The sequence below is a fragment of the Myodes glareolus genome, chromosome 6 (assembly GCF_982192425.1).
Source record: "Myodes glareolus chromosome 6, mMyoGla1.1, whole genome shotgun sequence".
NCBI classification, from domain to species: Eukaryota; Metazoa; Chordata; class Mammalia; order Rodentia; family Cricetidae; genus Myodes; species Myodes glareolus.
Genome location: NC_142031.1, coordinates 10,505,413 through 10,521,614, shown reverse-complemented (window position 1 = coordinate 10,521,614; position 16,202 = coordinate 10,505,413). Strand labels below are relative to the sequence as shown.

Below are 16,202 nucleotides of genomic sequence, written 5' to 3'. Positions count from 1 at the left end.
GTGCTGTGTTTCTTGATTGTTGCTTTGTCAGTTTCATAGCAGGCAGTCCACTCATTTCCACATTCTCTGTTTGTTTTTGTTTCCCCATCCTATGTTGTCTGAGTTTTTCTTTTCCACCCAGTCCTGAGGTCATTTATTTCCAAAGAATCACACAGAGGTCTACATTAGTTATAAACTTATTGGCCCATTAGCTCAGGCTTCTTATTAACTAATTATTATAACTTACATTAGCCCCTAATAGTCTGAGTTATCCATGTGGCTGGTACCTTTTTCATCGAGGCAGTCATATCTTGCTTCCATTGTGTCTGGAACACGAATGCAGACTGAAACTCATCTCTTTCCAGAATTCTCGTTGCCACACCTCTATTTCCTGCCTGGTCACTGTTATCCAGGCTATATGTCCTGCCTGGCTACTGGCCAATCAGCATCTTCTGGCCTATTCGTCCTGCCTGGCTACTGGCCAATCAGAATTGTAGTAAAAATAATACAGTGACAGGATAAAAGACGATTGCCCCACAGCATTCCTCCTCACCTAGTAAGTCTCAAAACTGTATTGGTCATGAAATTCTATGGGACCCAGGGCACTTGACTTCAGACCCTTCAGTCTAGTCTTCCTGAGTTCTCAGATTGTTTCCCCTTACCGACAGGCCTAGCTTGGAAGCCTCATAAGCAATATGGCCTTATTCTTCAAAGCTCCTCCCCTGTGGTTGTGGCTGGTGACCTTCACATAAAAACCTCCTTTACAGGGGCTGAGGAGATGGCTCAATGATTAAGAGCACTGACTGCTCTTCCAGAGGTCCTGAATTCAATTCCCAGCCGCCAAATGGTGGCTCACAACCATCTATAATGAGATCTGGTTCTTCTGGTATGCAGGCAGAACACTGCATCATAATAATATACATAAGAATTTTAATCATTTTTTTAAAATAAAAAACATTCATTAGTTGGATGTGTTTTATTTCCTTGTCCTCTATGATATATACAACTTAAATGTTCTTGAACCCTGCAATTATATTTTGTGTATATATTTCAGTGTTGCTGTCTGTGAGTGAACCTATCCCCTTTGTATAATCAGGACACAATATAAGAATTTGGTGTCACATTATTTCTTCTTAATCACATTTATTATTATTACAAAATTAAAATTAGTAAAAAGGATCTGTATGTTGAAACTGAAGAATTGGCTCGGTGGTTAAGATCACTTTCAATTTTTCTAGATGGTTGGCTTCTGTCTCACAATCATCTCGACCTCCAGTTCCAGGGATCCATTGTTTTTCTTTAACTTCATAAGCATCAAGACTCATGTTGTACACTGCCATGCCAGAGCAGCTTGGATGCCAAGACTGGCGGGGGGTGCTGCGATTGAGACACGGAGGCTTCTTTTCAGGAGGAAGAACAGCAACCTTTATTTTGCCCCAGCTAGAGCCTTTTTATACCTTTATGCAGATGACCCGAGAGATGCTGAGCAGCCAGAGGTCAAGATCAGGGCATCATGCACTGGGAATGCTTCTGTGGAAAACCACCAGCCAGAAAGAACACAGACATCCTAGTCAATTACAGAGTACAAGGAAGTTTCGCTGTAGGTCAATGGGAGTGAGGGCAGCCAGATCACAACTGTAAACAGATACAAAACACACACACAATCACTCATAAAATAAAAATATGTGAATCTTAACACACACACACACACACACACACACACACACAAAACCCATGTGAATTAGAACAACCTTTAACAATTGAAGTTAACACACAATCTGATGAATTTCATTATGGCATTCTCACACATACACATAATTTACTCTGCCCTTATTCTTTGACCTCCTCAACTTCCATCCCTCTGTTTCTTTCCTGATCTCCTACAATGCCAAGAGATTCATTATGCACCCCCTAATGATTTTGCACTTACACATATCTAAACGTCCAAATCAAGAAGATTCACTCTACCCAACAGTCAACCTACTCACTTACATTCACTGGACAAGGATACACAACAAGAATTTACCCGCAAGTCTCTGAGGTGAGAATCCCCTCTGCTGTGATTGCTGTTAATGAATTAGGCTCTGCAGGCACACAAGCACTGTCATATTACCTGTAATAATGGTGCAGCTTAAGTTTTAAGAAGCGCTTAGCATTTTAAAAAGTGCTCCCAGACAGTAAAGGATTACAGATATGCAATAAAAACAAATCCAGATAAAAAAGACCTATAATGGATGTTGGATAAATGTACGTATGCTTGGGAGTGAGAAGAATAGGAGTATAGAGAGTTATAAAAAGAAGTAAATGGTTTTAAAAAAACAGGTGAAGTCTTTAAAGAGATAGAGTTCAGATAGTCATAGATTAAAAGGAGTAAAGGAAAACAAGCCACGTAAAAGTGGAAAGTCCACTGAGAGTCTGGACTATGTATATTATTGTGTTTTCCCTGAACTTTTTGACTGTGAAGAAACTAAGCACAGAGAGACATTTTATTGTATGGTCTGCTAAGCTAAATCAGCATGTATATTATAAATGTATCAAGACTTCCAAATTTGGGTCTAAGGACATGTTGTTTTGGAATAAAGGTGCTTCTGTTGTTTCCACAGAGGATGAGAACCTGTGGATTGCTTCCAGTCTTGCTAGAGTATGATCCCCTGAAAGGTTGTAAACACACTCAAAAAATTACTTTGCCCAATTGCTGACTGAGATGAATCTAGCACACAGCATACACCATGAAAGACCTGATTAATAGTGCCCCCAAACAGTAAGTATCAGTATGGACAAGTCTATGTCCATATTCCCAAATATTGTTTGTAAATGTTTCTTTACATTTAAAGGTGGATATAATATAGAGATTTGCATTAATATGGATCTTGGTTATTGATACAAATTTAAGGTCAATTTTGTTATATTATGTATATATATTTGAATTTCATATATATAAATGAAGCTCAGTGCAGCCTCGGGAGTCAGCACTCTTCTTCCATCTGGTGGGTGCTGCAGATCCAACTCAGGTCATCAGACTTGGCTCTAAGGACCCTTGTTTACTGGGTGGACCCTTACTCATCTCACCAACTCTACACTGTCCCAGGGATTGGATTTAGGGTCTCACATGTGGGACAAATGCTCTACCATTGAGCTATGATCCCAGAAACCCTTTCTGTTTAAATTTTATACAGAGTCTCATTAAGTTCCCTGAGATGGCATTGAAGGTTTATATCCTGACTCAGTCTCCAGAGTATCTGTGATCACAGACTTGCACTAGCAGATGCAGCTCTTCTTTTTATGGGGTACCGGCATACAAAATCTCTGTTCTGCCGCTGCTTCACCCCAGCCTCTTAGCGTATCTATCTTTATAAATTCATCATTTTTTTCTATTTATTTTACATACCAATCAGTTTTCCCTCCCTCTTCTCTTTCCATTCCCTTTCCCAACCTCCCTCCTATCCCCAACTTCCACTTCTCCTCTGTCTCCATTTAGATAGGGTAAATCCTCCCATGGGAATCAACAAAGCATGCCATATCAGGTGGAGGCAGGTTCAAGCTCCATTTCCCTACCCCCCCTCCACCATCAAGAATGAACAAGGCAGGGCTGGAGAGATGGCTCAGAGGTTAAGAACATTTACTGTTCTTCCAGAGGTCCTTAGTTCAATTCCTAGAAACTACATCGATGATCAAACCATCTACAATGAGATCTGGTGCTTTCTTCTGGCCTGCAGGAAAACATGGAGGCAGAATACTGTGCACATAATAAATTATATATATATATATATATACATATATATATACATTCATATACATATTCATATATATGTATACACACACCCCCCCACCCCCCATATATATATATATATATATATATATATATATATATATATATATATGTATTTATATATATATTCCACCATAGGGTACAGGTTCTAAAGATCCAGTTTATCTATCCGGTACAGGTCATGGCCTCACTGCTAGGAGCCCCACAAAAGACCAAGGAACACAAATGTCAGCCAAATTCAGAAGGTCTAGGTAGGTCCCATGCTGGCTCCTAATGGTTCATTCAGGGACTGTGAGCTCCCAGAAGCTCAAGTCAGCTGTATCTGTGGGTTTCCCCATCATTATCTTGAACCCCCTCACCTTGTTCATAATCTCTACACCCTCTCTTGAATTGGGCTCCTGGAAGTTGGTTCAGCAAGAGAAGTTATTGTATTTTTGATTATTTATTTATTTATTTATTATTTATTGTTATTTGAGACAGGAATTCTCTGTCTCTTTGGAGCCTAGAACTTGCTCTGTAGCCCTTGCTGGTCTCGATCTCATAGGGATCTATGCGTGTCTGTTACCCAAGGTCAAGAAATAAAGGCAAACTCCACCACCAACTGGCTATATTTAAAAAAATATTTTAGTTTTATTTTATGTGCATTGGTGTTTTTCCTGCATGTATATTTGTGTGAGGTTGTCAGATCTTAGACTTACAGACAGTTGTGAGCTGCTATGTGGGTGCTAGGAATTGAACCCAGGCCCTCTGGAAGAACCGTTAGTGGTCCTAACCACTGACCCATCTCACCAGCCCCTAATGTATCTCTCTTTAAGTGGAAGATTTTACCATCCCTCTGCCCCAGCCTCCCAAGCACTTTACAAAAATGTGCCACAGTTGGACTTCATTATTCTATCTTAAAGCCCTGTTCCCCATGGACCAGATCTACACAGACAGTTATCAGCCCTTATGTTTTTTGTAGCATGAGGGGGCCGGCCTGTTGGGGTATCTGTCCCGCCTAGTACCTCACAGCTGGCAAGCCCAAAGAAAATCACTCACAAGACTTCATAAGTTATAAACTGATTGGCCCATTAGGTCAGGCTTCTTGTTAACTCTTATAACATATATTACCCCATTATCCTTATCTATGTTAGCCACATGGGCTCAGTACCTTTCTCAGTGTGGCAGCTTACATGTTGCCTCTTCGGTGGTCTGCGCAGGAATGGCTGAGGGAGCTTTCTCCTCCCTAGCCTTATCCTATTCTCATTGCCCCACCTCTACTTCCTGTCTGGTTGACCCGCCTATACTTCCTGCCTGGCCAATCAGCGTTTTATTAAAATACATGATTGACAGAATACAGATAATTCTCCCGCACCAGTTTTTGCCTTTTTTTTTCTTTTGCCCCCTTTTGGTTTTTCAAGACAGAGTTTCTGTGTGGAACAGCCCTAGCTGTTCTGAAAAATAATCATGTGCACCAGGCTAGCCTCAAACTCACAGATATCCACCTGCCTCTGCTTCCCAAGTGCTGGAATTAAAGGCGTGTGCCACCACTACTTGGTGAATATGACAGGGGGCACCCTGATGTGATATTTAATTCTTAAATTGGACTTTGGTCATCTGCCCCAGGAGGAAGAAGTGGCCAAATAAGGGAATAGATCTTGGGGGTTAGCTTCAGGAGTGTAATCAAAGAATTATTAGCAAGGCTGGGGGCATTGTGGAGAAGGGCAAGGCCTGCCAGAGCCGTGTGCTTGAGTGGGGTAGTGTCCCCTCAATAAAATTTGTTCCTTTTTTTGTTTTGCTTTCTGGTTTTTTGAGACAGGGTTTCTCTGTAGCTTTGGAGATCTAGCTCATGTAGACCAGGCTTGTCTTAAAAGCAGGAAATCTACCTGCCTCTTCTTCCCAAATGATGGGAATTAAAGGCATTTGCACTACCAACTGGCTCAAAAAGTCTGTTTCTTATTTTGCTTTTTTACCCTCCTGAGAAAGACTGTTCTGGAATCCAGGTCTAGGCACATACTAGGATGCTGTGCTGAAGAACTTTAAGTCCCAATTCATGCCTATACTTAATGATCAAGTTCTAAAGCCGTCTGGGTTACCTTAAAGGGAATTACAAAGGAATTTAATCAAAGAGGACACAGGGGGCACCAGTTGGGGAACCTGGCCAGCACAGTACAGCAGTCTGAGGAGCCCCAAATAGTGACCTGCACTCTGGTAAACAGGTTCTTTTATGTGGACTCTTAAAGGGAGTTTAAGAAAAGTCAAAACAGGAGGTCCGCAGTACGACAGGCCTTTAATTCTAGCACTCGAGAGGCAGAGGCAGATGGATCTTTCTGAGTATGAGGCCAGCCGTATCTACAAAGCAAGTTCCAGAACAGCCGGCACTAAGACACAAGAAACCCTGTCTTGAAAAAAAAGGAAAAAGAAAAGTCAGAATGAAGCAAAGTCAGGGAGTTAATTAAGATTAGCGAGAGTACACACGCATGACCTTGATTGATTGATTTTATGTGTATGAGTGTTTTACCTGCATGGATATGTAAAAAATGTGGGGCCCAGTCTGTCCCTACATGAGGCACAGGCCACACTATGGCCATGGCAGCCAACATAGGAACCTGTAAAAGCCATAAGCTAGCACCACCCATTGATGGCCAACATCTAAAGGGAAGTACCTGACTTTCCAACCATTAGATGAGAAAAGACCACCAGATGTGCCCAAGCCCAGGACTCACTTATACTCCTTTTACCAAGACCCCCTAGATAAATGTCAGCCAATCAGAATCCTGAATCCTGGAAATCCCAGCACCTCAATCTCTACTATGAGAAAATCCCTACCCTGACTGGGCTTGGTACTCTCGGCTCCCAAATGCTGCTTCAGACAGAAGAGAGTCCAAGCTTCAGCTTGAATAAAGGCTCTTTGCTTTGACACACAGAACTCAGTCTCCTAGTCAGTTTTTGGGGGACTCTGTGATCTGGGCATAACATAAACCATGTGTGTGCCAGGTGCCTGCAGAAGCATTGGATTCTCCACAACTAGCATTGGAGATGATTATGAACCACCATGTGGGTGTTGGGCATGGAACTCTGTAAGAGCAGCAAGTGTTCCTACCACTGAGGGCGCTCTCCAGGCCCTAGTGTAGATATCTTTACAGTCCCTATGTGAGCCTAAGGCTTCATTGTTCAAAGGGTTGATTTAAGACAAAGTGAAAATATTAAGCAAAGTATCCAAATATATTTGGGCTGAGCATGGTGGCACATGCCTTTAACCCCACCACTTACTTGGGAGGCAGAGGCAGGCAGATGTTTCTGAGTTCAAGGCCAACCTGGGCTACACAGTGAGGGAAAAATTGTGTTGGCCCGATAAAGCTCTTTACTTATGCAAATCAGACCAAGTCAAATTGAATTAGAAAACGCTCAGATTTAATGGATACCAGCACTTCCAGGTGACATTCCAGCCCACAGAGAGGAAACCACATGTTCCTTCTCTGGGTGGCAGTTTAAATACCCTGTGGGAGTGGTCTTGAGCATCTCAGGAAGGGGTCATTGTTTGGCAGGCTTTCATGGAGGTGTAGTCTGGACTGAGGCAACTTACAGGGGATGGGGCTCGGGGTAGAATGTAGAAAGGAATGGTGGGCTGTGTCCCGCTACCCGGCTCCTGGCTAGCTTAACATCTGAAATAATTACATGGAAACTGTATTCATTTAAACATTGCTTGGCCCGTTATCTGTAGCCTCTTATTGACTAACTCTTACATATTGATCTAACCCATTTCTAATAATCTGTGTAGCACCACGAGGTGGTGGCTTACCAGGAGGATTCTAACCTGCGGCTGTCTCGGAGAGGAGAGTCATGGCGTCTGCCTGCCTCTGCTTTCTTTCTCCCACAATTCTGTTCTGTCTACTCCACCCACCTAAAGGCTGGCCTATCAAAAAGGACAAGGCAGTCTCTTTATTAACCAATGAAAGTAACAATAGACAGATCACCCTCCTCCATCAGTAGAATTTATACCTAAACATTCCAGACTCAGGATATATGGATATCAGGGGCTGAGGTGAAGCTTTAACCCAAACAATAAGTTCCAGGAAAGCCAGAGATAAACAGTGAGACTGTGTTAAAAAAAAAAAACCAACAAAATTTAAGTTTAACTGGAAGATGACTCATAATCTAAGAGTTCTTGCTCCACTTGCAGAAGACCTCAGTTCAGGTCCCAGCACTCACATAATGCAGCTCATAACCACCTGCAACTCCGGCTCCAGTGCTTCAAGGCCCCTTCAGGCTTCTGTGGACACCTGCACATACATACACATCAACACACACATATACATAAAAAGATTTTTTAAAAAAATGAATATATATATACACACACATATATATACATACATATACATACATACACACACGTATATATACATATATACATACATATATATATATATATATATATATAGTCAAGTAAAAATGAGGTGACACCATGTGGGGGGCCGAGAAGCAGGAATAACAGACTGAAGCCTCCCCCCAGGGAGGGAAGTTCATGCCCTTTTCCCACAACTGACTTAGAGATTATAGCATTCAAGCATCTAGGGCACTGGAGCTGCTAGGGACCACTATCTCTGAAGTGTGTGTGCAAACTCAAGGCCAATGAACATCAATCACAGTCTCAGCTCAGCCACAAACATTTGTTCCTTTTCTCCCTGCAGGGACGGTCACTGCACTAGCTCAAAGCTCCTGCCACCTCAGCTCTGTGCTCCTGTTGCCAGCAGGAGAATGATCTAGAGCTTTGTCCTTGAGAAGATGCTTGTGCCAATGTCCTTGTAGATAGATGCAGAAAATGTTGTAGCTCCCAGAACCTGTGCAGCAGTATTTCTAGTTCCATTCATTTGCCTGCACACTTAATGATTTGACTGTTTCCCTTCTGATCAGAGTGCTAACTTGTGCAGCCACTTTGGAAAGTGGTACAGCAGTTTCTTAAAACATACAGAAACAATCTACCTCAGGAGCCAGCTATACACTTTGGGTGTACACCTGAAGAGGAATTTCGCAGACTCCTAGGGGAAATAAAACAATTTATTCAGAGCCATGGAAAGACAGTGGCAGAGATGACTTCTAGATGACATTGGGTCTGAGAATGAAGGGGACCTTCGTGTCAGGAAGCTGAAGTCACCCCCTTCCCAGTAGACTGGAAATGATGAGAAGGGTGGTCCTGATGGGGGCCCAGGCTTGAGCAAGAGACAGGAGACAGGATCTGGCCAGCAGGGTGGGCCGTTCTGATGAGAGTACCTGGAATGAAGATAGCTCTGAACAGGACCTGCTGGGGGATGAGCCCCCAGCACCACCAGCACCCAAGGAAGCCGGCTCAAGTTTGGCTTGCAAGGGGATGCCCTGCAGAACAGAGACATCCACTTCAGCATGGACTCTCTGCTGTTTGAGGGGTCAGGACTGGGAGGGGCTGACTTGCCTGGGTTCACTGATGAGGAATATGAACACTAACGGGAGCTGCTGGAGATCAAGTGCCACCTGGAGAATGGTAACCAGCTAGGCTTCTTCTTCTCCCCGGCCTCCAGTGGCAACAGTGCACTGGACATCAACCGCAATGAGAACCTAGGTCATGAGATGGCCATGCTGGAAGAGGAGCTTCGGCAGCCAGAGTTCAAGGGCCATAACATATTGCGGGCACAGAAGATGCAGCAGTTGTGGGAATGCAGTATGAAGGCTTGGCTGCTAGAGGAAGTGAACCTCTATGACCTGGCAGCCAGTGAGCCCCCAAAGCACCAACTGTCTGATATCTCTGAACTGCCAGAGAAATCAGACAAGGATAGCATAGCACTGGAGAGAGGTGCCAGAGCACTCGGCTGCTCATGGAGCTTTTGCCCCAGATCCCCCTGAAGCGATCTGCTGCTGGCAATTCCAATTTGATCCTGACCCTTTCTGGTCCTCCTGTCACCACCCACCCCAAAGGACTCCTTCACCTGGAAGCCCTGCCAAGTTCTGATCACTCTCTGGGATCCTGAGGTGGGCTGGAGACAGCACACAGAGGAGCATGTCTGACTCAGCACCACGAAAGGTGTTACTCTGGAGCATGTAGGCCCCGAAGGCAGCCCTTACCTTTCCAGTCATCATCGTGGCCAGGAGAGAGAACTGTACCAGAGCTGTGTGCAGTTGACCCCGCCACATACCCTGGAGGGTCTGAGCCATGGCTCCTTGAGCTTGGCTAGTGGTCCCCAGGTGGGTAGGGTGGTAGTCGCAGTTGTCAAACAACACCATATGGAATGGAAGATGAAGGTGCGAAGTGATGCAACCTGCTATGTGGCCAAGCAGCCTGTGCTAGGGCCCTGACAATCCGGGAAGAGAGCAGCAGCAAGAGCACTGATGATGATGCAGTGAGTGAGATGAAGATGGGCCGCTATTGGAACAAGGAAGAGAGGAAGAGCAACTGATCTGAGCACTGGAGCAATGGAAGAGGCGTGAGTTCATGACTCAGAGCAGCTTGGAGTGTCTGCAGGAGCAGCAGAATGGCAACAGCAAGCCTGAGCTCAACATTATTGCCCTGAGACACCGTAAGACCATGAAGAAGTAAACAAGAAGATCCTGGACAATGGGATCACCATCTAAGAGATGCTGGCCCACAGTGCCCGCTCAGCTGATGCAAAAAGGATCTACAACCCTCTGCTCTCTATCAACCAATGTCTGAGCTGCTCCAGCAAGAGCCCAGTCCAGGCCTAGAGATCCTGACACTCACCCTCCCTTAGAATCTAGTGTGTGTCTATGTGTGTGCTTGCACGCTGTGCTCGTGCACACACCTGTATTTGTATGTGTGCACAGGACTTTGGTAGTAGAAAACCCCTAGAACAGACACTACTCTTCCACCACATATTTCCTTCTCTCCAAGAGGCTATGTCAATGGCCAGCATAGAGGGCATACCCATAAAGGCTACCTGTGTTTGCCTGCATGTTTGTGTACATAAACAGTGCTCTTGATACTTTCTTGGAGAAAGGGAAGTCTGTGCAGACAGAAATGAGGTGTAGTATCTTAAGTACAAGGGAATGTCCAGCTTCTTGCTAAGCATGGCCTCTCTCCACCCTGGAAGCCACAGTTACTTGTAGACAAAGGCAACCCTGAATTTTGTGGTTTTTCTCAGTTTCTGGGCTTGCCAATAGCTGTTTTTTTTTCCTTTTTTGTGTGGACCTGCTATGGCGGTTGGCAGATCCTTCAGGGAGCCTGATAAAAGTGGACTTCACCAAATGCTGGCTGGGAAGGAGGTTGGGGGAAGGAAAAAAGGGAGGGTTTTTTGGGAGGGAAAGGAAGAGGATAGGGAAGAATAGGAAGCAGCTATCCTGGTGGTCTCTACTCTGATGAATGGCAGGGAAGATCTGAGTTGGCTTTCAGGGAGCATCCATAGGCCCACCTCTTTCCCAGTGAGTGAGATTGAAATCACAGGAATTGTGGGCACAATATCCATCCAAAAAGAATTTGTTGACCCCTGGCCTATGCCACCTGGAGCACAGCCACTTTTGGTGACCAGAGCAAGGAGCTCAGATGTTCAGGCTTTTGAGAAGCCAAACCCAATGGGCAACAGGGTAGTCTAGAGATCTGGTAGGAGTTGGAAGGCCTGGACCCAGTGAGAAAGGAAGATGGGCTGAGTGAGAGATGCCTAGAACCTCTTCCAGTGATGCAACTTTCAAATACGCCACTTGTTTGGTTTCTCAGTCTTGGTGAAGCTCATATTGGGAGGCTACAGGAAACCCCCAATCCCTACATACATTCCAAGAATAAAGCAAGCTGCCTTTTTACTACATTAAAAAAATCAAATAAACTTAACCTAGTAGTAAATAAAGTGAGAAAAATTCTCATAATCATTGGACTGGGAGAAAAATTTCTGAAAAGAACATTGGTAGTGTACAGACTAAGACTGAGAATTAATAAAGACTCACAAAACTGAAAAGCTCTGATAAGGCAGACTACATAATGAGAAATTGTTTTTACCAACTGCAAAAGTTACAGAGGACAAATACCAAAAGTGTAAGAAGAAACCAAGAGAGTATGTATCAAGAAACAAATAATACAATTATAAAATGGGGCCAAGAAATAAACCAAGAATCATCAAAAGGAAAATATCAAATGGCTGGGAAACACTTAATGAGATGACCTTTTGCCTTGTCTCACTCTATAATTTTCTCTGTATGCTGGCTGTCTCTTGGAGACCTGCACTTTTCTAAAGAGTAATAGAAGCATTACCCCTATTACTTGGGAGAAAGTGTAGTGATGGGGCAGGTGAGTCTTTAATCTCAGCACTCAATGGCTGACAAAGTCACACATTCACTCAAATATCAGTAAAAGGATTATGAGTTTATTTCAAATATTTTTGAATATTAGAGAAAGAAAAAGTATTGACTTGGCAGTAATGTCCAATAGTCAGGTATTGTAACTAAATTGGTTGAGCTGAAGTTTACAAGAGACATTGAACATAAAAGTAGTGTATATGTCACTCTAGGCATCCTCATTAGAAGAAACAGTGAGAGTCACTAGTTCATGTATACATCTCTCAATGCATCATAATAGATGGTTTTGAACCAAATTACAGCGGTCACTTTTAATTTCAGAAACAGTACTTCAGTAAGATGATTTCATTTTTAACTTTTTTTTAATTTTACTTATTTATTTATTTATAAAAATTTCCACTTCCTCCCCTCCTCCCTGTACCCTCCCATTCCCCCCACTCCCTCTCCTCCTTCCTCTCCAGTCCTAAGAGCAGTCAGGGTTTCCTGCCCTGTGGGAAGTTCAAGTTCCTCCCCTCTCCCTCCAGGTCTAGGAAGGTGAGCATCCAAACAGACTAGGATCCCAAAAAGTCAGTACATGCAGACGAAACAAGACCCAGTGCCATTATCAATGGCTTCTCAGTCAGCCCCCATGTCAGCCACATTCAGAGAATCCAGTTTGATCACATGCACATTCAGTCCCAGTCCAGCTGGCCTTGGTGAGCTCTCATTTGATCAGTTCCCTTGTATCAGTGGGTGAACGCACCCCTCACGGTCCTGATTTTCTTGTTCATGTTCTCCCTCCTTCTGCTCCTCATTTGAACCTTGGGGACTCAGTCCAGTGCTCCAATGTGTGTCTCCGTCTCTATCTCCATCCATCGTCGGATGAAGGTTCTATGGTGATATGCAAAATATTCATCAGTATGGTTATGGGCCAAGGCCAGTACAGGCACCCGCTCCTCTGCTGTCCAGGGAGCAATCTGGGGACCTCTCCTTGGGCCTGGGTATCCCTCCAGAATCAAGTCTCTTGCAAACCCTAAAATGGCTCCCTTAGTTGAGATACATACTTCCCTGCACCCATATCCATCCTTTCTCCCCGCCACATCTCATTCCCCCAAGCCATCCCCAACCCTCCCCCTCTCCCTTCTCTCTAAAAATCTCCCCTTACTTCCACCCCCCCAACCCCGTGCACACATGCTTGCCTGGCAATCTTGTCTACTTCCAGTATCCAGGAGGATTACTATATGATTTTCTTCAATTCACCTTCTTATTTAGCTTCTCTAGGATCACGAATTAGAGGCTCAAAGTACTTCAACTATGGCTAGAATCCACTTATGAGTGAGTACATACCATATTCCTCTTTTTAGGTCTGGGTTACCTCACTCAGTAAAACGTATTCTATTTCTATCCATTTGCATGGAAAATTCAAGATGTCATTGTTTTTTACCGCTGAGTAAAACTCTAATGTGCAAATATTCCACACCTTTTTAACCATTCTTCTCTTGAGGGGCACCTAGGTTGTTTCCATGTTCTGATAATTACAAATAGTGCTGCTGTGAAAATGGTTGAACAAATGCTTTTGTAGTATAATAGGGCCTCTCTTGGGTATATTTCCAAGAGTGGAATTGCTAGATCCTCAGGGAGGTTGACTCCCAGTTTCCTGAGAAACCGTCACACTGATTTCCACAGTGGCTGCACAAGTTTGCATTCCCACCAACAATGGATGAATGTTCCCCTCCTTCCAGATCCTCTCCAGCATAGTCTATCATTGGTGTTTTTGAGTTTAGCTATTCTGACAGGTGTAAGATGGTATCTCCAAGTTGTTTTGATTTGCATTTCCCTGATCGCTAAGGAGGTTGAGCATGACCTTTTGGCCATTCGAAGTTCATCTGTTGTGAATTCTCTGTTCAGTTCAGTACCCCATTTTTTAGTTGGGTTAATTAGAGTTTTAGTGTCTAGTTTCTTGAGTTCTTTGTATATTTTGGAGATCAGATCTTTGTCTGATGAAGGGTTGATGAAGATCTTCTCCCAGTCAGAAGGTAGCCTTTTTGTCTTACTGACAGTGTCTTTTGCTTTACAGAAGGTTCTCAGTTTCAGTAGGTCCCATTTATTCATTGATTCTCTTATTGTCTGTGCTAAAGGGGTTCTGCTTAGGAAGCGGTCTCCTGTGCCTATATCTTGTAGACTACTTCCCACTTTCTCTTTTATCAGGTTCAAATTGGTCAGATTAATGTTGATGTCTTTAATCAATTTGGACTTGAGTTTTGTGCATGGTGATAGATATGGATGTACTTTCATTCTTCTACGGGTTGACATCCAGTTATGCCAGGACCATTTGTTAAAGATGTTATCCTTCTACCACTATATACTTTTAGCTCCCTTGTCAAAAATCAGGTGATTATAGGTTTGTGGGTTAATATCTGGGTCTTCTATTCGATTCCATAGGTCGACTTCTCTGTTCTTATGCCAATACCAAGCTGTTTTCAATACTGTTGCTCTGTAATAGAGTTTGAAGTCAGGAATGGTAATGCCTCCAGAAGTTCCTTTAAGGTGTAAGATTGTTTTGGCTATTCTTGGTTTTTTGTTTTGCCATATAAAGTTGATTATTGTTCTCTCAAGGTCTGTGAAGAAGTTTGATGGGATTTTGATGGGAATTGCATTGAATGTATAGATTGCTTTAGGTAGAATTGCCATGTTTACTATGTTGATTCTCCCAATCCAAGAGCAGGGGAAATCTTTCCATTTTCTGGTATCCTCCTCAATTTCTTTCTTCAATGACTTAAAGTTCTTGTCAAATAGGACTTTCGATTCCATGGTTAGAGTTACCCCAAGATATTTTATGCTATTTGTGGCTATAGTGAAAGGTGATGTTTCTCTGATTTCACTTTCTGCTTCTTTATCCTTTGTGTATAGGATGGCAACCGATTTTTTGGAGTTGATCTTGTATCCTGCCTCATTACTAAAGGTGTTTATCAGCTGTAGGAGTTCTTTGGTAGAGTTTTTGGGGTCGCTTATGTACACTATCATATCATCAGCAAATAACGAAAGTTTAACTTCATCCTTTCCAATTAGAATTCCCTTGATCCCCTTATGTTGTCTTATTGCTATTGCTAGAACTTCAAGCACTATATTGAAGAGGTACGGAGAGAGTGGACAGCCTTGTCATGTTCCTGATTTTAGTGGAATGGCTTTGAGTTTCTCTCCGTTCAATTTGATGTTAGCTGTTGGCTTGTTGTATATTGCTTTTATTATATTTAGGTATGATCCTTGTATCCCCAGTCTCTCCAACACCTTTATCATAAAGGGGTGTTGAATTTTGTCAAAAGGTTTTTCAGCATCTAATGAAATGATTATATGGTTTTTTCTTCAGTTTATTTATATGATAGATTACATTGATAGATTTGCGCATGTTGAACCAGCCCTGCATCTCTGGGATGAAGCCTAATTGATCATAATGGATATTTTTCTAATATATTCTTATATTCAGTTTGCCAGGGTTTTGTTGAGAATTTTTGCGTCAATGTTCATGAGTGAGATTGGCCTGTAATTCTCTTTTTTGGTTGTGTCTTTGTGTGGTTTTGGTATCAGGGTAACTGTAGCTTCATAAAAGGGGTTTGGCATTGACTTTTCTGTTTCTATATTGTGAAATAGATTAAGGATTGTAGGTATTAGTTCTTCCTGGAAGTTCTGGTAGAATTCTGCATTGAAACGATCTGGTCCTGGGCTTTTTTTTGGTAGGGAGATTTTTGATAACAGCTTCTAATTCTTCACGACTAACAGGTCTATTTAGATTGTTCACCTGTTCTTGGTTCAACTTTGGTATATGGTACTATCTAAAAAAATTTCCGTTTCGTTTACATTTTCCAATTTTGTGGCATATAGGTTTTTGTAGTAATATCTAATGATTCCCTGAATTTCCTCTGTGTCTGTGGTTATGTCCCCTTTTTCATTTCTGATCTTATTAATTTACATGTTCTTTCTCTGCCGTTTGATTAATTTGGATAGGGGTTTGTCAATCTTGTTGATTTTCTCCAAGAACCAGCTTTTTGTTTCATTGATTCTTTGGATTGCTTTCTGTGTTTCTATTTTGTTGATTTCAGCCCTCAGTTTGTTTATTTCCAGTCTTCTATTCCTCCTGGGTGAATCAGCTTCCTTTTTTTTTCTAGAGCTTTCAAGTGTGCTGTTAAGTCTCCAATGTGTGCTTTCTCTGTTTTCTTTAATTGGGCCC

General features: G+C 42.8%; 1 pseudogene; it reads left to right on the top strand.

Moving 5' to 3' along the window:
* Positions 1 to 6,310: 6,310 nt before the first annotated feature.
* On the top strand, positions 6,311 to 10,441 carry LOC148121622 (PDZ domain-containing protein 4 pseudogene; annotated as a pseudogene).
* Positions 10,442 to 16,202: the final 5,761 nt, after the last annotated feature.